This window comes from Parasteatoda tepidariorum, chromosome 6, assembly GCF_982258835.1.
Source record: "Parasteatoda tepidariorum strain Cologne lab strain chromosome 6, Ptep-v5.0, whole genome shotgun sequence".
Classification (NCBI taxonomy): Eukaryota; Metazoa; Arthropoda; class Arachnida; order Araneae; family Theridiidae; genus Parasteatoda; species Parasteatoda tepidariorum.
Genome location: NC_141760.1, coordinates 28,424,025 through 28,449,472, shown reverse-complemented (window position 1 = coordinate 28,449,472; position 25,448 = coordinate 28,424,025). Strand labels below are relative to the sequence as shown.

At 28.9% G+C, this 25,448-nt stretch overlaps 1 long non-coding RNA gene across 1 annotated transcript; it reads right to left on the bottom strand.

Annotated features, from left to right (window-relative positions):
• Positions 1-668: 668 nt before the first annotated feature.
• On the bottom strand, positions 669-22,318 carry LOC107446723 (uncharacterized). The gene is made up of 8 exons (XR_001584424.5): positions 22,195-22,318; positions 16,940-16,957; positions 14,601-14,615; positions 11,522-11,539; positions 10,197-10,211; positions 5,790-5,807; positions 2,003-2,050; positions 669-771 (listed from the first exon to the last, which is right to left on the bottom strand). It is a non-coding gene; the product is annotated as an uncharacterized LOC107446723 (long non-coding RNA).
• Positions 22,319-25,448: the final 3,130 nt, after the last annotated feature.

The following is a 25,448-nucleotide window of genomic DNA, read 5'->3' as shown; positions in this document are numbered from 1 at the left end:
AAATTGTATTATAAAGAGAAGAAAGAGAAAATCTGAATTACCAGTGTTTTGAAGAATTATTCCTCTGGTTGAAAAGAGTAATTGTGCATTTCATTCTTACAAAAATATATTTTATTCAAAACTGAAATTAAAGTAAGAAAAATGGTGGGAATATATTATAGCACCAAACAACCTTAAAAAAATTATGCTATCTAAATATTTTTAGAAACCAGATTCAACAGATAACCAAACGATTCCCAACAACTTCGCAAATTCAGTTAAAAATGATATAAGCATACGATAAACTCATCTATCTAACTAGTAGTTATCATCTGCCTTGCTTCTTTCTCACAGGGTGGTGCTGAAACCATTTTGGGTATTTGCAATTTTACCACGCGTTGTATAAAAAATGAGTCGCATTTATATATGCTCTAACATTAAAGTGGAAGCTCATTACATTTTTCCATGTGTTTTAAATTCGTTAATTATGAGAAAAGTATTTAACAATAATCAGTAAAATCTCCTTTTATATTAGTAATATTTAGTTGGCACCTAAATGCCCTTTTAAATTATATTATTTTGATAAAAAATTAAATATTATAATAACTTTAAAATATTTCTGAAAAATTATGCAAATAAAAATATGATTTACGCAAGTTTCGAAATTTTAAGTAAGCAAAAAAATTCAATCCCAAGGCAAACTACAGATTTTTATTTGCAATAACACATGAGAAGGATTGATAGACATACAGATGCAGTTGAAGCTAGCTCATTGTAAGGGATCGCCTCAACCTATAGAAAGTAGAAAATGAAATTGTTGTAGAAAAAAATAATGTTTTTAAACAAATCAGATTTATTTTCATAACATTGTTGAAAGAAGAATTTCTAATTTTTGACCAAAAATAATACAACGGAGTAAAATAATAAATAATAATCGAACTCTATTGATATAAACCATTGAGGGTCATATTGTGTGCTAGGTGACACATTATGGAGTAACTGAGTTCAACAATGATACATGTGAACTTTCTTGAATTTTCAAAAGGGAAAAACGAGCTTTAATGCAATTTCTGCCTTCAGTAGAAAACTCCCACGACTCAAGAAATGTTTAAATTTAGAATTTTGTTTTCCTAACTTACAGAATTTGACTGCCAGATGATAATTTTACTTTCTGCGTATTTTGTCTTACCTCCAGAATTTTTTTAATTGTGATGTATAAAAATTTTTACATCTTTTTGAGGAACGTAATATTATGTGTCAAATTCAAAATTTGAACAAAATAACTCGATATAATTTAAAATATACGATTCTTTTAAATTTTTCTATTTTGCCATATTAAATAACATTCTTTAAAATTGTATTTTTTTGTATTAGACAAAAAAATGCAAAACGTTTCTAGCTATCAATAAGTAAAATATCAAAAAATATTATATTGTTACTAAAATTAATTCTGCCTGGAATTATATTTGGATAAATAAATTTTTTTAATAGGTGAAAGAAATATACGATTTTCTAAAAAACAATCTGGTTGCGAGGTACGGTGAAATGCGCAAAAAAGAAATTAACATTAAAGGGTCCAAACATTTGACCACTCTATCCTATCCAAACTATTAGGATCAAATTTCCAAACTTGTGGCAACTCCCTATATTGTGAGAGTTGGAAAAACATATTCGTCATAAAAAGGTGTATATAATCAGTGAAGGTATGTTTTCGTGGTTTGTTTTATTTCGGAACTTGAATTATGATCTGAATTAATTAATTAGCAAGTTAGAGATCTACCCTGCGAACTATTGAGAATAAGTCTTAATATTTGAAGATCCGATAATCAGAACAAAAGTTATTCAGAACGTTTTTTTTTTCCTTTTTAGCACTGTATGTCATATTCCGTTTATTATATTTACTAATTCAAAAATAATTCCAGAGTAATTTTTTTTTATACTAGAATATTACAAAGTTAGCCGGTATTTTTATTGTTTTGATTAATCAGCATAATTTATACAGTAACAGAATTATTTAACTTACCATTTGCATCTGAAATAAATTCTACGATACTTCATTAGAGTATCCCACCTGTATTGAAAACAAAAATAATGCTTTAAGTTTCTTTCTAAAACAAAAATTTTAAATGCCTGTAAAAATATTTATTTACTCTTAAATTTCTTTTTGCGATTTTTTTTCTTCTACTAAACTATATCAATTACCGTATTTGATGTTTTTCAGATCATTAACGAGCGTCTGTAAGATGTGTCTAGTGGCAATGGGCTTTCAAAAAACTGTAAAATTAGTCATTTTTTTAGTAGAAAAGTTCTCGGGGTTCGTTTATTCTATGATTTATTTTTCATCTATACATTGGAGAATGTTGCATTTTATGTAACAAAAGTTTATATTTTAATTATTTTTGCTTCTTTTTTTTCCTCTTTTAATTTTAAAGAAAAGTTTTGGTTTTAATCAATTTAGTTTTTAAGTCACAGTGGTTGGTTTTTATCATTACTAGATCTGAATTTTATCGCGATCGCTGCTAGTGATTTTTTTCAAATAACTATTTTTTGATAATTTGCAAGATTCTTTTACAAATGAACAGAATTATGTTAAGCTTATACATCTAAAAATTTCCAATATTCTCATTAAAATTTAACGAATCTATTTTTTCACTAATCAAATATATTTCAACATCTTCAAAATACAATTGTTTTTAGAAAATTACAGCTTAATCCATCAACTCCTTGTCATTAATCGCGAAATTGTTAATTTTTGAGGAACCATCCCTCTAACCGTGCGTGCGACTACGCACATCTCTGGGATTAAGTAGTCATAAAAAGTGCAAAACAGATGTGTACAAGCAAAAATTTTAAATGTAATTTATATGAATAATAAGGAGTAAGAAATGAATATTTATACATTTTTATAAGCTAGAATAACTAAAAAAATCAATCTCTTAGATTCTCAGATAAATCACGTCAACAATGAATCATTATATCGGTACCTTTGACCTTAATCCTTTATAGTAGAATTTTAGGTTAAGTAAGCGAAAATTTTTAAATTTAGCATTTTAATAATTTATGGTAATGAAATACAGTTAGAAACATCGGAATCTTTATTATAGCAAACGGTAACATTTATCAAATATGGTTCACTTCAAAGTATTAACTTTCCTAATTTGCACTTATTTGCAGTTTTTTAGAGCAATGAAAAATAGTTATTTTTCATTGAAATTACTAGGGTAAACTAACCAGTGAAGGAACACTTAAGCTTCGCTTGCATTTTTAAAAATCATAATAATTTTAAAATTCATAATTTTAGTTAAATGACAGTGTCAACATATACGTTACTAATTGCAAATTATGCAAAAAAATTGTAGAGAACTTACATAATATTGTTTTAAAGCTTTGGAGGTTCAAATAACAAGTAGTAAGGAGACCAAGTGAAGGAGCAGTTCTTACCAGTGAATGAACACAAAATTTCCCAGTAAAGGAACACTTAATTTTGGTTATTTTTTAATGCTCTTTATGAATTTATAAGCCATACAAATATCTAAAAACAAGACTATTCTTGAAATTATAACATACAAATACTTGGAAAATGTTAAAATTTTTTTATAATTATGAATTGGAAAGTAAAGTGTCAACATATTAGCACATACTGTTCTAATTTAGATATTCAAACAAATATTAAAGCAGGAAAAAATGATAAAATAGAATATATGTGGGTTTGTAAGACAGCACTTCTTCAGGTGACGCACTGTCTAGAAACACACAGGAGCCTTTCTGTTGTCAGTGGAAAAACCAAAACTGACAGTACCCCGAGGCCCCATAATGGATAGACAAATAAGGAAATTATTACCAAAATTGAAAAGCATTGAAAAATAATGAAGCAGCAAACACAAAGTAAGACTTAAAAATGAAACGCCACTTAAATCAAAATATAAATATAGTAACAGCTACAGTTAGATTAACCAAATCAAAATAGCATAAAACAAAATTAAATTGCCGAATCAGTAAAGAAATATTAAGTGCTGACACCTGGTGTAAAATCTTGAACAACGAAACGAAAATATCCAATGAGAAAAAAATTCCTCTAGTGCTGCCATCTACTTTCAAAAAGAAAATCCTTAATTTTCACCGCATAGGCCTATTTAAGCGGGCTTCAATATCGGCCAAACCATTTTAATGTATTTAAAATATTTTGAATTAAAACATTAAAACTATAGTAATTGAAAGGAAAATTATTATTCATTAAGGTGATCCAGAAAGTCCCAATAGCTAACAGAAAATCTGTTCTATTATTACAAATAAATTTAAATAAAAATAAAACTCCTCAGGGGACAGTGTGTCCCCTGAAGAAGTGCTGTCTTACAGACACATATATATTCTATTTTATTATTTTTTCCTGCTTTAATGCTTGTTTGAATATCTAAATTAAGATAAAGCAAATTTGGTTTTAGCTGGTTTAGGCACTTTTCCATTTTGATTTCATATTTTAATAGTTAATTTACTTCTTGGTCTCTTTTTTGCTTTTGTAAATTGGATTCATTTTCTGATCAGATTACACATACTGTTCATTCACTGGAAAATCTATGCCCAGTAAAGGAACATGCCTGTTCCCTCACTCGTTAGAAGTTTTTTGTATTTTTAACATACTTTTGATGCGTAACATTACTAAAGGTACAAGAAAATTAAAGTTTTAATTTTATTTCCATTAACTTAGAAGAAACCTAGTAAAGGAACACTTGTTCCTTCACTGGTCTCTCATCGTTTGATCTTTGCTTTGGGCAGTAGGGGGGCGGTGAACTTGTTTAGGGCTGTAGGGGGGCGATGAGTATGTTTTTTCATTCAAATTTAATATTAAAACTCCCAAATAAAATTATTAAATTAAGGTTTTTTTAATAAATAAAATTAATCTAAAATTAATATTAAAAAAATAATAAATTATTATAATAAATTTATCCGATTCACCATTTGTATCAGCAATAAAACGAACTTATTCGACATTTATTCTCCAATTCGAACCAGTGCATCGCATGAGTGAGTTGTTTTTGCCCCAGACTCATTCAAGCCATTTGGCGGAAATTGAAATGCATGTACTTTCAGTATGAATGTTTGATTTGAACGATGTTTCTTATGATGGTTTTCGTTCACTTCCTTTTAGTTTGCCCCCTTAGTTTCGATTCAATTTAAGTATTTATTTGACCAGGAACGTCAGCGAATTAGTTCTTTATCGCAAATTATTTATTAATTATGAGAAATAGTTGATTTTCTTTCATTGTTTACGTTGGCCAACAATGTCGATTAGCAAAAAGAAGTGCCGTCCAAACAGTGTCACGTGCTTGAAGTTCGGATTTTCTTAAATCGCCGTCGAACTCTTAACTACGCATGTGTTTAATTTGTAACAAAGTTTTATCTAATAAGGCAATGAAATCTTCCCGTTTTGCATGAGTATTTGCAAAAAATGGCAGCAATGAGCAATTGGCGATGGTGTGAGAAACATCCCTGAGGATGATCAGAAAACGCGTCATCACAATTTTGGATGGCACCCCCGCTTTGGTATCCCGATGACTTGCACGCGAAGTCGAGCACTTTACTGTAGAACAGTTTAACGAGGACCAATACCGCATACACTCGGTCCCTACGCAGCCTGATCCAAGTGGTCATCTCCCGCACAATGACCACAGCCAGTGTTGCTTGACTTCGGTGATCTGCTGGGAATCGAGTCTTAACGATCAGTCCACAGCAGGACAAGGATAATTAATGACTAAACGAAAAAGTAAATTGCTATAAATGAAACATATGCAATTCAAATCATTGTTACTTACCCTGTACGACGGTGTCAACTACAAATATATTTGGTTGAAGAAAATATCGATGAAATCAAAGAAACAAATTGTTATTTTTGTAAGAAGTAGGAGTTAATTTAAATTAAACATAACGAGAGGAATATATATATATATATATATATATATATATATATATATATATATATATATATATATATATATATATATATATATATATATATATATATATATATATATATATATATATATATATATATATATATATATATATATATATATACAAAGGAGTGTTTCCTTGTTCGTTAAATTCGGTTGGCCCGAGTCTGGATGTGCGCAAGGTAATCATAATATTCTGGTTAATTCAAAATTTAGAATTTTCATTATAAAATTTCAAAATTAAAAAGGTTGGATTCTAATTATGAAATTTTAACATTAATTAGGTTGAATTTTAATTTTGACATTAATGAGGAAAAAAATATTGATATTTTTAGAGAAATTATTAACAATTAGAGGAGAAAAAATATTTTTAAAAGAATTCTTTATTAAATAATTTGAGATGTTTGGAAACGGATTTGCCTGAATTCGATTTGTACTAGGTAAAATCATAAATTTAGTTAACAGAGAAATTTTTGATTATAACATACATTTAACTTAACAATTTTACATAGAAATTATTTACATTATTTGAAAATTTATTGTGTTTTTATTAAGTTTTGTTAGAGTTCGTCTATTTGTTTTTTAAGTAAATAAACATGACTACAAATTCTTTCAATTCTAATCATTTCATTGAAAATTGCATTTAAATAACTCTTTTTTAGAAACATTAGAATGTCATGTAATTAGTTTTTTCATATTAAATTTATTATCATCTAGCTAATTCGTGACTAAAATTCTTCCAATATTTACTAAAGAATTTTTTCAAAATGAAAGAATTTTTTTTTTCACAAAATGTTAGTAATTTCTCTAAAATCATCAATATAAAACTTATTAAAATTCAACATTATCAATATTAAAATTTTCTAATTAAAATTCAACCTTATTAATTATAAATTTTGAATTATCCAGTATATTATGATTATCTTGCACACATTCTGATACTGGTCCATCCAGATACGGGTCAATCCAATGTAACTAACAATTCAAATCTACTTCAATAAGAACGTGCCATAACTTGCTCTTATTATTGTCTTTTTACGTTTCTAATTTCATGTTTTTTAAACTGAGTTAACTGTATTTTTTAATTGCATATATATATATATATATATATATATATATATATATTTGTGTGATTAATTTATTTTGAATTTTTTTTCCGTTCAATTTTTCATTTTTTCAATTTTCTAGGTGATCCTTACTTTATTGTATTGATAAATTTGAATTAATTAGGTTATAGCAGTGTTTCTCAAAGTGTGGTACGCGTACCCCTAGGGGTACGGAAACAGCTTAGCAGGGGTTCGCGTTCTTATGCGAAATATCTTGCAACAAACGAAAATTTCAAAAAATTTTATTCTAAGGCAAAGCTAGCCATGAAAATTTACGATAACGTATATTTCTATTGGCTATTTTTTACAGAGTTAACAGTTAATAATTAGTGGTGTCAACAGCTAGCTGTGATTTTTAACTTTTGTGCAATTTCTTTTAGTAAAAAATACATTCATTTTTTTGTTAGTGGTACACATGTGTACCATTGCGAAAAATTTAGAAAGGGTACGCAAAAGTCATAAGTTTGGGAAACACTGGGATATAGTAATACAATGTTTGAAAGCACTCTTTTTTCTGGATATAATCGTGTGAGTTCATGACAAGATTATACATTTACCCTATCTTGTTTTTTTTTTTTTTTTTTTTTAGTTTTTTAAACAAACAACGCTTGATGTTCTAATGAAAATATTCAAACAAGCATGGTTTCCAAAAACCATTTATACAGATCAAGGGACAAATTTTACAACCATGTTAAAAAAAAGCGTTTGTTAACATTTTGGCTAAAACTCCAATGTTTACTACTCCTGGAGATCCTGAAAGTATAGGAGAAGTAGTACGTTGGAATAGTACTCTAAAAGACTTGTTAAATGAGAACATTCAAGAAAATGTCAGTGACCGAGACTCTCACCTCCAATATCAGGTGTTCGCCTATCGAAAAGTACCACATAGTACCACTGGTATCGAAAAGTACCACATAGTACCACATAGTACATCAAAGGAAAAGCAATTTAAAATTGCAGATCAGGTTTGGATCCTCATCTTCTCACAAACTGTTGAGAACATGGATGGGTCCAGAAGCGATTGTTCAGTTGCCAAGGCATCACACCGCACTAGTAAAAATGGACAGAAGAATCAGAAAACTACATTTTATCAAACTTCAACAGCATGTAGCGGGAGTTGGTCAAATAATATGATTTTTGACCAAGAAAAAGAATTTGAAGATTTACATCAGTCACCCTGTGATACCATAAAATTGATTAAAGATGATATTCGAAAACATGTACTTAATTCTGTAAATTTAAATTATTTGCAAAAACAGAGGCTAGTCAACAGATTGCAATATTTTGCTGATGCTTTTGATTACATCCCCAGATTAGCAAATGTGAATGAACATTCAGTGTTTTTATCTCCAGATTTCCTTCCAAAGAAAATGAAACCTCATCGAATACCTGTTGTTCCACAGGAAGAAGTGGATTAACAAATTCAAGAACTACTTTGGCTAGGGCTGATAGGAACGAGTAATAGTGAATGCGCTAAAAATCAATTTTCAAAAATCGGTGGATAAAGCTAATTTCCATCTTGCAAATACTATCGATCATATATCGATGATATTGCAATATTTTATGACTCTAGGAATGATAACCTTTATCATATTAACCAAGTTTTCAGAACCTTGAACGAAGTAGGGCTGAAAGTGAATCTTAAAAAATGTGACTTTGGAAAAAACTCAGTAAAAGTGTAAAGTCATATTATCGAATACGAACATCATTCCACCGATCCCGAAAAGGTTAAGGAAATACAAAAGTTAGGCCGACCATCCACTAAGGAGGAAGTCAAATTCTTCTGCGTTTGGCTAGCTATTATAGATTATATTCGGAAATTTTCAGATATAATCTTACATTTGACCAAATTTCCCAAGAAAAACAAAAACGAGACACAAACAATACTCTTTGAGACGACTCAGCTGAACAGTCGTTTTCTACACTCAAAGAATGTTAACTGAAATGCCTTCGCTGTACACTCCCAATATGGAACGACCATTTCAACTGTTTACTGACGCTAGTACAACTGTCTCAGGAGCCAGCTTATCATAAACTGATAAACATGGAAAAGAAATGTCAATTGCATTTTTGAGCAAGAAATTATCAGAAAGCAAAAAAAAAAAAAAAAGACTAACTTTCGATCGAGAGGCCTTTTCAGTGTTGGAGGCGTTAAAACAGTTCAATACATGAATTTTTAATTCCCAAATCGAAGTCATTTCCGATCATGAACCACTCACATATTTGACATACAGTGCTGAGCTGACAAAGAGGACCTTAGCATTTCAACGCTAAAATGTTAAAATTGCAAATGGGAAAGGTATTGCACATGCAACGCAGATGCCTTGTCAAGATTACCTGTCAAGTGAAATAATATAAGTATAATGCATATAATTTCATTTGTTAAAATGTTTAGAATGTAATCTTTAAATTTAATGATCTGTGCTTAAAATTTCCAACTTTGTTTAGGGTTTTCGGAGTCATATTTCACTGGGATCTTACATTTTATATGTAAATAGCTAGAAGTAAATTTTTTCAAACGTGTATATTTTTTTTCTTTGTAGCATTTTCAGTTAGACACTTCGTCTCCTTCCGAAGCCAAATGCTTCACCAAAAGTCATAAGAGTGAAATTCAGAGTTATATAAAGGGAAATATCAATTTTGTTATTGAGAGAACGATTAGACGTTTCCTCCTAGAGGGAAAAAGAACTGTTTTTCTTTCTTTTTAGATTGGTAGATGAGTCCATAGGTTGAGCTCGCTTAAAGATGATATGTTCCTGATTTCTGCGTTATGTATTTATTTTTGTTTTATTGAATTTGTTGTGTAATTAAAAAAAGGCATCTCCAATGATCCGTTTTAAGCATAAACACATCACAATCCTTATCAATAGTAATACTTTAAAACTTTAAAGAAAACTAAGACAAAAATTATTTTAATTAAAAACATTTACATTGAAATCATATTATCTCCTCGCCAATTCCCTTAATTTTATCCCCAAAAATACTGTAATCTGATATATTATTCATAAAGGCAAAGCAGAAAACATCATTATAATATTACGAGGAACACCAAAGAATGAGATACGTTATCATAATTTAATCAAGCAAAAGGATCAAGCAAATTCAAAATATTTATTCAAGGTATCAAAAATTGTCGAAAAACTCAATTTATAATAGAACTTACGATTATTTTGGAGATCTGAAATGTTGCCAATAAAAAAAAAACAATGATAATATTAGTTCTTATTACAGTAAGTAGAAAAGCATTTGAGCACACTTATCTGTTATTGATTTGAATGTTTGTAAATTACATTTCAAATATAATAAAATTACAAAAGTTAACTTTCATTACAACAGATAGGAAAAGCATTTCATCACATCTATATATAATTTATATAACTCTTGTAAATTAATATTATGGTAAAACAGAAATTAGAAATGGAATCCTTATCATTACAATAATTTTTAAAATACGTATTTAATATTTATGTTATGAGTTATATAGAAATTTGGAGCAAAGGGGATGTTCAACTTGCCTTATCATTTTTAAATTTAAATAATTGATGCGTACAAAGCTGCAGCGCGGTATAGTAAAACCTCCTCTTTTTACGGACAATCTATCAGAAGTAACTAACTCTACACGAAACGAATGAACCATTGTATTTCCCTCCAAAAGGCAAACGCTCTCTTTAAAATATCTTTTAGTTAAATTGTTTTTTAAATCTTATGCAAAAGCTTTAAAATACTTCAAAACGGTTAGACATAAATTTTACAATAATGTGAGTGTGCTTTATGGAGAATATAATAACCCAATTAGAGGAACGAATTTTCCTAAGGGAGACTGAAAGAGGAATAACTAATATTTCTTAATGGCTTTTGAACAACGATTGATTGTTCTATTCCGATTTCTTTATTTTATGATTGTAGTGTGCTTGAAAAAAAATTCTTTTCCTAAAGGACAACGGGTCGATATATTTTATAAGTTGTTGTTATCACAGAATTTATAACTAAAAAGTACTTCAGCCAGGTATTTTATTATGAACTGAATGCAGAACTATTCATTAGTAACTCATTCCTAGAATTTACTACAATAGTTCAAAGATGATTGAAAAAATTATGTCTCATAAAATAGAGATATTTTTCCAGATTTTATGCAATAAATGAAACCTCGAAGCGATGAGTTTCCATACACTAAATTACCACCGATGGTAAGTTTGGGAAAAAGTTCCATTCCCTTAATTTGTAATTAAGATATTAATGCAGACATTTCAGAGCAATGCTATAGAATACTAATTACAGCAGACAATATGAATCTTTGTTTTTGAACAAAGCAACCAAATTTTTCTACTCATTAATTTAATGACATGTTGTGGAATTGTTTTTTGGCTAGTGACTACCAGCATTTTAACCACTCTAACGTTCTTTCTCAGCCCATCCAAAATTATTCTAGCATAAGATATTTATTTCCCACGAATTGATGTGTGCGCTGTTAAAAACATAATTACTTACCAAACAGTCCATCCTTAGCTGCAATTAAACTTGGTTTAATTAAATAATGAAGACATAAAAGGAAGAAATAGTTCTTAAAATTATTAAAATTTTTAAACGATTTTACAAAGTGGAATGCTATTAAAGACATCTTGGATAACAAAGATCACATACTGAAAGTCTAAACAAAAATATGTTCTTTTCAATTATTAATATGATTATAAATATATCAAACGTTTTAACATGATTTACTGGAAAATTCGATTCATCTTAGTTTTTTTAATTTCAATCTTTACAGAGCAAGCTTTTTATTTAAATAGATTGAATATCACAAGCATCTGTTGTTTTTCACTTCTGGATAACATATTGAATATCAAATTTGTTGAATATCAGATTTCAATGAATATCATCACTGAGTATAGGATTTATTGAAAATTTAATTAATATTTATTTTAATTAATTATATTTCTTTTTTATCTATTACATTTGATGTGATTTAGAAGGAGGCAGTTTAAATTGTTTATCAATTTGGACAAAGCGTTGTTTTTTTTGCTAAAAAAAATGTGTAAAATTTAAATTTTATTTTATTTCGTTGTATAATATTTTTCGGTGAATAAGATATTTTTGTTTTTTTAATAGTTAATTTATTTTTGTTTTCAACTAGCTGGACTTTAAAGGCGCACGTATAGTCCAATCTTTATTTATGAGTAAGTGCAAAGGAATATAATAGCTGAATGATGTTATAAATACGGTGGCTATCACATCCTTCAATTCTTGAAGAAATGACCACAAAAGTTCAACAAATATTGTCCAAATTTTATTATTGAGTATAAGCCTATAAATGATCGTAAACACCTTCAAGAGTTTAAGAAAAGTTTAAAAAAAAGTTTTAAAAAAATTTATTTTAAAAAAAATTCTTATTCATCTCGATGCTTCATATTTTTAAATTTATAAATCTAGAAGCAAATGTTTTGGCTTTTTAATGGTTTTTATTTGGTAATATTCAAAATTTTAAGATTAATGCTTACAAAAAAGAAATCCTCAGCATTTTTTTAATACTATTGAATTTTTTCATAAATTTATAAAAACAGTACAAAAGCATGCATATTTGATACCGATTTTAAACATTTAACACATAATCCAAGAAATCCCTATGACCAACTACACAGAATCTTACAAATTATCGAATTCTATAGACTCAGAATTGGATGACTATCAGCGTGCTAGCTGTGGTGGAGAAGAAAACAGTATGCCATCAAAAAATTATGACTGGATAAAAATTATTAGTAGCGCAGTGGCCCCATAAAACTTGTACGAGTTTTGAAAACCATTGGAAAAAAATCTGACGAAGTTTTATTTTTCGAAAGTGATGGATTAAATAAATACATTATATTTGTTTAGAATGTTCGTTTTACTTTATTTCCTTGATAGAACTCTTTAAGTTCAACATAACTCAAGTTAAACACGGTTAACTGCATAAAATGTGCGAATTTTCACACTTCAACTTTTCTTTAACTCAGTTGGATGACTAATTCACCTCGACATTAAGGAGAAATGGCTTCTTGCAAGTTTTTTTATTTCAATCATTTTTTTTTCTTCATATTTTGTGCTCAGTATTTCTTTGTTACTTGCACAAAATGTGTTGATTGCGTGCATGATAATTTAAAATATTCTTGACATTTGATAATTTAAAATATGATTAAAATTTAATTGATAATTGATAATTTAAAATATTCTTGACCTCTATTCTTTGTACTTTTATTTCCACTTCATAATACTATGGCCATCTATCCTAAATTTATCCTATAATTTTTGAAATAATATTTATCACTGGAAATAAATATTGCACCATTAACAAAACGATAATATCAATTTTAATCTCTTGAATTAAAGCATTTAAAATGAAAAAATATCCGCATTGTTGATATCTACGATAAAAAAATGCTTTTACGTTAATCTAATATCATGGAATTCTAGTGTTTAAAAAAATGCTTATTTATTTACGATTTTAGTCAAATAAATAAAAATAAAAGAATTTGTATCAATATTGCTTTATCGAAAAACAAACACACACACTTTTTCAAAATTTCGTTAACAGCAGCATTTATCCATCAAACTAAATTAAATTCCATATAAAATCATTGAGGTAATTGCATATTGAAATTAATGGTGGTTATTTATATTTTCCGTTATCTAAAACTTTTAGTTATCTAAAAACTTGAAGTTATCTGAATTAATAAGTTGATTTATCAAACTGAATTTTTTTAATTAAATATTATGTATTTTTTCTTGAGAAAGCATGAGCAAGTTTTTTTTCATGAAAAATATTTCATGACAAAGTTTATACATGAAATTCAGCTTTAATATAAACGGGATTCAAAAAATTTCCCATTTGTTTAATCTTTCGGTATATATTTGACAGTCTTAAGCTGTTTTATTGATAAAAAAAGTTTAGCTCTGTTCTTCCCCCTATAATCATAAAGTATTTTTTCTTAAAATTAAGGTGAGATATATTTTATCTTTTTTCAAATAATTTGAATTATATTTAACGATTGTTTTTACTTTACAGAAATTATTTTATGGTTTAGAACATCATATGAATGAAATTGTGAATCATTTTAATAGTCAAATTGATATTTTATCAATTATTATCTGTCTTTAGAATAATTTTTCGGTCATTTGAATTGACAGACGATTTTATAAAGCCAAGATAGTTCAAATCAATGCTGTATTTAAATATGATATCCATAAGATCTTTCTTCATAACTAAATTGTCATAACTTGAATTTGTCTTCATAACTAAACACTTGAGCTGCCATGGCTCAGTTTGCAGAGCGATTATAACTTTTAATAAGGAGTAGTCATGGACAGTTTAAGTCTCTGAAATAGAAAATAAATTTAAATATTACTACTGCCGGGTATTTTTAATGAAAAAGTTGCCGACCCTGCAAAATTACCCGGGATTCCTTCGTATTTTTTCTTTAATCTTCTTTTGTATCTTTTTTTCAAAGTTACTTTAACAAAATGTTTACAAAAAAAAAACCCAACAAATAAAGACAAATTTGTAAAACTTGGTAATTAAGAAATTGCTACTACTTACTGTCCTTAACAGTGTCTGAAAAAATATTGATTATGAAAGATAAAAGTGAAAATACAAAAATAAAACTAGTTTTAATAAGTCAATATTTTTAAAATTGTACTACAGATCAAAACCTTTAAACATTGTAGCAAAACTTTAGTACTCAGTTCATGTTTATTGTTTTTAACTCGCCAATGACAAATAAAAATTCGTTATTAACCAAATTTGTGAAATATTTGTTAAATAAATACTTAACCCTTTAATAGTTGTTTTGATACAACTTCACCCTTTATACTGCCCGTACATTGATGTTTTTAAGGAAAATATTCCTACTGCCTGGTTTATACTATACTACTGATTGTTTTTCATGGTTAAGTATCACTATCTTTATTGTTGAGGCACCTATTCATCCCTTTAGGAACTCTGCAGGTAGATCTCACATTGCGATAAAACCTAAAATTCATTTCATTCATATGTAAAATAGATATATTTAATTCTGTGCTTTATTTTCTTCGAGTTGTATTAGTTATGTATTCTGGGTTCAACAAAAGTTCACAATCTCTAGGAGCCAGAGTTATGACACATGCTGTAAAAATTAGCACTAATACGTTTTGCTATAATGATATAAGAATAAGGATAAATATGTTAATGACAATTAATGTTTTTAATATAATACTATCAACAAATAGATAAAATATCTAAAAATATATAATATATATTTAATATAAAACGTTTCAAATTCGAACTTATAGAAAAAGCCAATATTAACGTTTGAAATGGAATTGGCAATAATCTGAAATTATTGCACTTTTTAAGAACATTAGAATTAATTTTTACAAGAACATTAGAATTTATTTTTGCACTTGCAGCATAGATATATTTGTGTACTAATCACATGGTTGTGCATGTTGTGCTAATAATACAGCTTTTTACGCCTTGGAACTGACCAATTCATAAAAGTGGTAGCTTAAATGCAGGCATTTATTTTGCTTTCACTTTAATCAATGTTAGTCGGATCACATATATGATCAATATTATTTCAAAAGTAAATTGTATAATTTTTATTTTGAACTGAATTTGTCCTAAATAATATAAATCAAACTATTGTAACCCAGCCCTCAAAGAAACTGATAAAGAATTAGTTTAGTAACCAGCTTTATCTTTTCCCCCAGATTGATAACGTTTCATGCCGGCACGCATTTGTGACTGACGTCGCGAAAGGATTAAGGCTTGGGTTTATTATCAGGCTGAATAAATTTTTGGATACGGTTGCAACGACAATTTTTCATTGGTAAAACTCGTTGCTCCAACAATTCCTCGAGAGCACAATATCTTGCCGTTTCTGTGAAATAGATCTTAGTTCAGTAAATGAAGCATTAAAAATACTGTTTCTTCTTTAATTTTTTTTTTGGCAGAAAGCATTGGTATGTTATTATAAATGATTTCTGAAACTCTCCAACTCATTTCTATACGTTTCTCACATTTGACGGAAAGAATTGAATTCCTTCCAAACAAGCTACTTTCCGGTGATTATTTTTACGCTAAATTGAATGAGACACTACGAGATTCATTTGATTGTATAGTTTAAAAGTTAAAATCCCTTTACTTTTTATATTGCTAGCGAAGCATGCAAGGTACATTTTCCTAAGTAATTTTTCATGCTGAGATAAAATTCAAGTCAATAGTATAGCTTGGAAATTACAAGGAATTTCTTCATAATAACTACAATTTAAATTATAGTTCATTTCATAAAAAAATTGCAACTTTTGCAATTTTTATTTTCTCTATTTGTGTTTGTTTTCATTCAATTTAGCGAGAAAAAGCAAACATAGGGAACAAAACCTTACTTACCTGCATTTCAACATGAGATGAGTAAATAAATTTAAGTATACGACTGCAATTTTTGCACACAAAAGTCTTATTTATCTGTTCATGTTATCAATTCCAGTTATATCTCAATCATGTCCGTATAAACAGGCAAGAGGTTAGAGTTTATGGGTGTATGGTTAATGTTTCGCATTAATTGGGGTAAAGAAAGTTACAGCATTTCTTCAATTTTTCCAATTGGAAATAATTTCTCACCTGTTTTATAGCAGCAGACCAACTTAGACTTCTACGCGAAAGGTTTTCTTCGTAAGCTGCAGTTTTTGTTTTATTGACGCAGTTTTGTTATCATATATATTTTTTTTCAATTCTGTCAAAATATGAAAAACTCGTTTACAAAATTATCCCCGCGTAGGATAGTCAATATCAATGATTTTGTAGCACCATATAAAAAGCTGTGTGGTACATGCTCATTTATTACCACAAGACAAATTACTATAAACAATGTCTATTAAACTTAAAACTTAATTACTTACCGCCAACTAAACCAGCCTCTGCAGATAATTAAAGTTTAATTAAATACTGATGTAAAATATCAAAGACAATTTTATCTAATATCTGATATATACATACACTACTGGTCTTTAAAATTGCTACCCCACGAAGGAAAGCAAATATCAGAATATATATTTATTGGGTATATACATTATAGTTGGAAGAACAAGTGATTGAATTTTCAGGATATTTGGATGTAAAGATCCTGAGGAATCAGTACTATGAACAGCCTCCCCTGGCAGCATTAACAGCAGTTATTCTTATGGGCATCGAGTCGAACAGAGATTGAATAGCATGGACGGGTACAGTATTCCATGCAGCTTCAACATTATGCGACAATTCATCGACAGTAGTAACTGACGAGTGGTGGAGTGGCAGTCGCTTAGCAACCATTTACTAGACGATTTCAATAATTGAGAGATCAGGAGAATGTGCTGGCCATCCTCATATTTTTTTAAAAACAAATTTTTGAATTTCGCGTATTTAATGCCTTTTATTTCCAGAATTAGGTACTTGCAAGTCCAGAAGAAGTAAAGTGATAATGCATAGTCAATAATTTAAATTAGATTTAATCGGAAACATGTGAGCAGCGTCACGCGTGTGTATCGAACCTGATTCGCTTCTGAATCCACAAATGCCATGATTCACATACGCTGATGTTCCTGGACATTCAATTATGAATTTGTTTTACTTACAAATATCAATGATGAATATTTTTGACAAATTTATACCTGTTTTGAACAGAATATTATGTGTAATATTTATTTTTTTACCTTTTTTCAGCAACTTCACGTTTAGCTTAAAATAAAACGTCCTTACTGTTGTGACTCTTCGCCTACATATCTTACACCAATTTAATTTCCTCTGGATTGTCAAAATCTAAATCATCATACTCCCTTTTATCCACCGTAGAGTTAAAATACAGAGTGCCATCTAACTCATCACCAAACATTTCACAAATAGATTAAAGTTTCATCAAAATATTCATTGTTTTATTTTATCACCTTTTCTTTTGTTGCAGAACACTCTATCGAATCTCTTATTAGTCCAAACCTATTTCGGTTAGATTTCTCATCAAAAGTCAACACACAATATAATGCAGATTCCACTTACTGACTCAGATATTTAAAATGCTAATGACTGAAATTTGTATTTACGCAGGCAAAATATCTGGAAGAATGAAAAACGAGATGAACTGCTCAATATTAAACATAACACAAAACCTTATAAAAACCTAAACATTTGTCTAAAGCTTGAAGTATTTCGATTTCGTTCACGTATTGGTCATACGCGCATAAATCATAAGCATCCCTTGTTAAACTAGCCAGCAACCGATTGTTCCTCTTTTAAGAAACCTTTTATTACTAAGCATATTTTTGACCTAATGCAGCCAATTTAAAATTCAGAGACAACGTAATTTCTTTAACTTAAATCCGTCATTAATTGATGTGATAATACTGAGTATAATGTTATTCTTTTCTCAAGAACGCTGATTATTTATGCATCCATATAGCTTTTAAACCCTACCTAAATATATTAAGTTAACTTACAAGGGAAACTAGGGAAGTCTGACTCGCCAATTTTGAAATAAACTAGTGGGATGTATGCCTTATGAGGAATAATTTTAGGGGGCAACATTCGTTTCGGCCATAGAAGGCCCTGTGAGAGAGGAAAAATAATTCAATATATAAAAAAATCGGTATTTCATTACTTCAATGCAGACTATTAGTTATCGTAATTATCTCGTACTCCAATTAATTTTGTGGTACTTTCACGTACTATATAATGCATATTTATTGTTAAAATTGATTTCGAAAATTTTATATATCTGTAATTTTTCAGAAGAACCTGTTAGATTAATTTTTGAAAAGAATTTGACATCAAATTTTTGTAAATTTATTTTCCCAATTAATTGGAGTATGTAATTGCAAATCAATTAATTAATAATTAATTAATAACTGATTAATTTGCTATTTAATTTATTAATTTGCTAATTTATTAATTTACCAATTAATTACAAATTAATTGGAGTATGAGACAATTACAATAACTAATAGTCTGCATTGAAGTAATAAAATACAGATTTTTCTATATATTGAATTATTTTTTATCTCTCACAGGACCTTCTATGGGCCGAAATGAATGTTGCCCCCTAAAATTATTCCTCATAAGGCATACATCCCACTAGTTTATTTCAAAATTGGCGAGTCACACTTCCCTAGTTTCCCTTGTTAGTTGTTGGTGCGACTGCCAATTATGCCAATAACTAACTAACTATCTAACTACTCTGCTAATATTTAAGCAAATAAACAGATTTATATAAGCTTTTTTTTTCAGTGTCGCTGGCAATACAAATAAAAATAACACTTTATATCGGATTTTCCTTATCAATACCAAATTTATCAAAATATTGGGGAAAAAAAGCACTACCGTTTTAGAGTTTAATGAATTCTTAAACTAAAAAGTATGAAATAATATATTTTTAAATATTTAAAACAACAACTATTCTATAGCTTTAATGAAGAAGTTAGAAATAAAAATTTGAGTATAACTTATAGGAATCGAGTTGATGTAGTATCAGTTAATTTTTCAAATAAATTGACCATTTTATATAAAGTTATCTTAAAATGTGTTGGAAGAATTTCCTATAAAGATAATAAAAAGGTTATTCCAAGATAAGTTTTGATATAAAAGGAATGTAATGTCTGAAAAATTAACAAAGTATTAAAATAACATCAACTCGATTTTTATATTTTACACTCAATATTTAATTTGTTGCTTTTTCATAAAAGTTAATTTTTAACTTCTTAAAATTTTATCAACCTTTTTTCAGCTTCTCTACATAGTTTATAAGTAATAGAACGGTAAGTAGCTTTGTCGTTCATAACCTATTTCTTTTGTTTCAATTTGCATTAGATTATCGATATTACTAAGCATCATTGGTGTCAATAATTTTTTAGGTGTTTCATAAACAAATTAATACCAATTTCTTATTAATTTTGTTTTCAATACAAAAGAATTTTTGAAAATTATTTATTATAAATATTAAAATTTTTATTTTATTGAAACATGCTTTAAAATATTACTATAATACTCATGCGGTACCAGGTACTTTACGGAATACTGATTTGGTAACGTAGCTTAAGCGTGCTGATCTTTCAATGTTGATGATTGAATTAATCCGACACAGTAATAAAAAATATTTAAAGTTTAATATAGTTGCAATAAACTTGTAATAATTTCCAACTTTGAAATTCAATAAGGAAGTTGAAATCAGAGGAAAAGATCAATAACTTTCCTTCAATTTTAAAGACATTGGGAGGGATAAACCTTCTTTGTGTTAATTCATCTTTGATGGATGATAAAATGAGAGAATAATTTTAAATTTTGGCATCCTACAAAGAAGTTGGAATTAAAAGAAAATCAATAACTTTTTCGTTTTATGAGAAATGTGAGAAGTTGAGTTCACTAAGTTGATTCATAATTAACAGCTGAATATATGAAACTATTTTTGGTTTTGACACCCCATCCGGAAGTTGAAATCTGAATAAGAATTTTTGTAATTTTCTTTTTATTTAGGAATATTTATTTATTTAAGAGTATTTAATTTTTTATTAATATTTTACGTTAAGTCCTTATTTTAGACTTTATTTAGATTTCTAATAGATGGATGACTGATCATTCAAAACTCAAAAAAATATTTTTTGAACATCAGTACTAAACAAAAGACATTATTATTTTAAACATGTTTTTCATGTTGCAGAATATGAGAAAATATTGCAATTAATATTGCAAGATTTTTGAGGTACAGGCCCTAAATCCTTTTTAAAAAAGTTAGCTATTTTTTTAGAGAAAAAACAACATTTCTCTGCCTTCGTTATTTAAAATATCACATGTATACTAAGAAATTTGTATTTTTATGGATATCCCTTTGAACAATCAAATTAGATTGTCACTATGTTTCGCTTTTTCTTAAATATGTGCCCTATACTCTTAGAATTTTCATTCTAAAATTACGGTAAAAAATATGAAGCATTACATGAAATTAAGCATAAAGTAAGGAAAACTATAGTTGTATAAAACATTCGCAATTAGAAATTTTTAAAAATTGTGAATGCTAAACTACAACTTTGTAACCATTTTCAACCAGTATGATTCCAAAACCGTAAAAAAGGAAATTCAATTAGACATTGGACACAGTTGAGACTTTCATTAGTAAATAGACATTGACATTAGGTTGTGGAGGAGTTGTGTTTTGTGCACTGAACCATGGAATGCAATTTAATTAGTTAACCTAAAGTTGCTATTGTCAATCATGAAATATGAAAAATACTATGCTTTTTTACTAAGCTGTTCTTTGACTCTCTAGTCTGGGCATTAATGACCCATCTTACTATAATATTTTAGAGCTCTATTTTGAGCACTTCTAATTAATTAATTTTTATTTAACAGTAGCCCCTTTTATTATGAATCTGTACTAAAGTTATTAATGTGTTTCACTTTTTTATCTTTTATTTTGAGCATTAAGCGCACTGCTTAGGTTTCTTAAAAGTTTGTTGCCATTTGACATCGTTGAAATGACTATTAATAACAAATAACTGGAAGAAAAATTTGAGCAGAAAATTGCTTGAGGGGTACAGGAGTGCAGGACTCTAGAAACTTCTTATATGTTAAAAAAATAATGGAAATAATGTTGTGTCAATGCTGGGATTCGAGGCCTTGCTCAACCTCTCATAAGAATGACAAATTAATTCTCCCTGCTAAAGTATGCAAAACCAATTCAAAATCCCATCTGCACAAAACTAGTTTCTTCATAAAGAGTAGCGTTATTGGCGAAATTAAAATTTTGGTTGCGTTACCGCATTAGATAAAAAACTGTCTTCAAAACCTTTTTTTTTTAAAAAAAAAAATTTGAACACCAACTTTTTGTGGTCGACTGTTTCAGTTGAAGATAGTAAAATAACAATATAAAGAATTGCTTCCTAACCATTTTTCCGATAAATGTTTAACGGTGTAATTAATTTCCATTTTAAGATTAGCACCTTTGATTATAAATCTGTATGAAAGTTAATAATGCGTTTCACTTTTTTGTTTTTTATTTTGAGCACTATGCATATTGCTAAGGTATTTTAAAAGGTTATTGCCATTTGACACCGTTTAAATACCATTTGACATCGTTTAAATGACTATTTATATCAAATGACTGGAAGAAACATTTGAGCAAAAAATTACTTACGTATTTGGACTAGGATGACAAGTAAAACGAGTAAGAGAAGTACTTTATTAAAAGTCATATTTTTTTCTTTTCTAAACTGTGCAGATAGAAAACATGAATTCAATGAGTACGACTCTTTCCTTTTATATTGATACACCGATACGATAAAATCTAATAATTTCATGATTAAAATAACTAATAAAGAAGAACTGCACGAAAAATAGATAAAAATAAATGTAATCGATTTCGTAGAAATTGTATTTTGATAACAATCACATGCAATTTAAAACGTCACAATTATGTTTCAGTGGAATTCTACGGGTTCTAAAAATTCGGTATAACAAAATTTTGCTACAAAAAGACCAGTAATATTATCCAACCAAAGGTGATGTTGCTATTATTGAAAAAGCTCCTTTGTTGAGTTTCCTCCATTATTCTTTTAACTATTTGTAGCAAATGCTACCTGCTGACTGCTTTATAAACCTTACCTAAGTTCTTAATTCCGAATCTCGATTCAATTAACATTCTTGAATAAAAATTCAAACGAATTTTCTGAACAAAAAGTATGAAGATGTTTGATTTAAAAAATAGGATTACATTTCTAATAAAAATATAATAATATACATTTATAATTAAACTATTACACAAAAAAATAAATATTAAGATTAAAAATTTAGTTAAATTCATAATTTAAAAAAATTAAGATATAAAAAAATATCAGCAAGAAAATTAATAGGAAAATAGTCCCCTTAAAAATTAAACATAACTCTTCTGTGATGGTAGAGTTGTCACATTTGATTGATGTAGTTACATGCAGTTTTCATCCTCATACCTGTGTTTGACACCAATCCAATCGCTCAAAAAGAGGAGCTAGTCTGAACCTTAGAGAAGAAATGAGGTAGAGATAGCCAGTCTGTTGTTTGGGCTCTGAAAACTTGTTCAAAGATGGGGGTTACCTTTTTGGCGAAAAATTTATAACTGGCGGTCGCATTGTACCAACACCTCCTAGATAAGAGCAGACCTCAGCATGGGTTACCATAAATATCCTTTAATAATGACATATTTCGTATTTTCAACCATTGCCCAGCTTAGTACCCTTAACGAAATGACATCTTTCTTATTTTTCATCTACTGCGCAGTTAACTTCGTTAGATTGGACTGCTAAATTGATCCGTGCTGAGGCAACACCTCCTGGATAAGAGCAGGCCTCAGCACGGGCTACCATAAATATCCTTTAGTAGTCCAAACGTAATAATGACATATTTCGTATTTTCAACCATTGCCCAGCTTAGTACCCTTAACGAAATGACATCTTTCTTATTTTTCATCTACTGCGCAGTTAACTTCGTTAGATCGGACTGTTAAATTGATCCGTGCTGATAGGCAATACCTCCTAGATAAGTGCAGGCCTCAGCACGGGTTACCATAAATATCCTTTAGTATTCCAAACTTAATAATGACATATTTCGTATTTTCAACCATTGCCCAGCTTAGTACCCTTAACGAAATCACATCTTTCTTATTTTTCATCTACTGCGGAGTTAACTTCGTTAGATCGGACTGCTAAATTGATCCGTGCTGAGGCAACACCTCCTAGATAAGAGCAGGCCTCAGCACGGGTTACCATAAATATCCTTTAGTAGTCCAAACGTAATAATGACATATTTCGTATTTTCAACCATTGCCCAGCTTAGTACCCTTAACGAAATGACATCTTTCTTATTTTTCATCTACTGCGCAGTTAACTTCGTTAGATCGGACTGTTAAATTGATCCGTGCTGAGGCAATACCTCCTAGATAAGTGCAGGCCTCAGCACGGGTTACCATAAATATCCTTTAGTATTCCAAACTTAATAATGACAGATTTCGTATTTTCAACCATTGCCCAGCTTAGTACCCTTAACGAAATCACATCTTTCTTATTTTTCATCTACTGCGGAGTTAACTTCGTTAGATCGGACTGCTAAATTGATCCGTGCTGAGGCAACACCTCCTAGATAAGAGCAGGCCTCAGCACGGGTTACCATAAATATCCTTTAGTAGTCCAAACGTAATAATGACATATTTCGTATTTTCAACCATTGCCCAGCTTAGTACCCTTAACGAAATGACATCTTTCTTATTTTTCATCTACTGCGCAGTTAACTTCGTTAGATCGGACTGTTAAATTGATCCGTGCTGAGGCAATACCTCCTAGATAAGTGCAGGCCTCAGCACGGGTTACCATAAATATCCTTTAGTATTCCAAACTTAATAATGACATATTTCGTATTTTCAACCATTGCCCAGCTTAGTACCCTTAACGAAATCACATCTTTCTTATTTTTCATCTACTGCGGAGTTAACTTCGTTAGATCGGACTGCTAAATTGATCCGTGCTGAGGCAACACCTCCTAGATAAGAGCAGGCCTCAGCACGGGTTACCATAAATATCCTTTAGTAGTCCAAACGTAATAATGACGTATTTCGTATTTTCAACCATTGCCCAGCTTAGTACCCTTAACGAAATGACATCTTTCTTATTTTTCATCTACTGCGCAGTTAACTTCGTTAGATCGGACTACTAAATTGATTCGTGCTGAGGCCTTCCTTCTTCTAGGAGGTGTTGATCGTACAGCAGTATTTTTAAAAGTACCTGAAGATTTTTCTCTCTTTTTATTTTATTTTATTCGTGATTGTAAAAGATAAGTTTTAAATCAGAATACATCATAATATGCACGCTACGTTTAATTATTGACTTTTAATTTCTTAATCATACAGAGCTAATGACACTAGTTAAATATGATTTTACCAGACAATGAAATAAAAATAATGATTGTTTGAATCGGAGATACAAACCGAATTGAACCAAAGTTATAAATTACGTGATTATAAGAAACTTTGATCAATACGTATTTTTTTTCTTATTGAGATTACGTATAATAGTAAAAAATGCATTAACAGGACAACTAAAATCGGGTATCACACACACGGGTATACAATTCATCCTTTGCATAACTTTTTTATGATTTTAGTGTTATTTATAATTTTTCGGATAAAAACAAAATATTTTTTTAATTTTTAAAATAAATATTAATATTGCTTAATGCTCCACAATTTGGGTTTCAAGTTTGCCTTTATGCTATAATAATTTATTTTAAACAATGCATATTATAAAAATTTTAGTACGTTAACGTAAAATTATAAAAGTATTTGAACTAAAATAACAAATTTTGATTTTGTTATTTGTCTCTTTATTTAAAAAAAAGTATTACTAAATACCTGATAAGAAAATA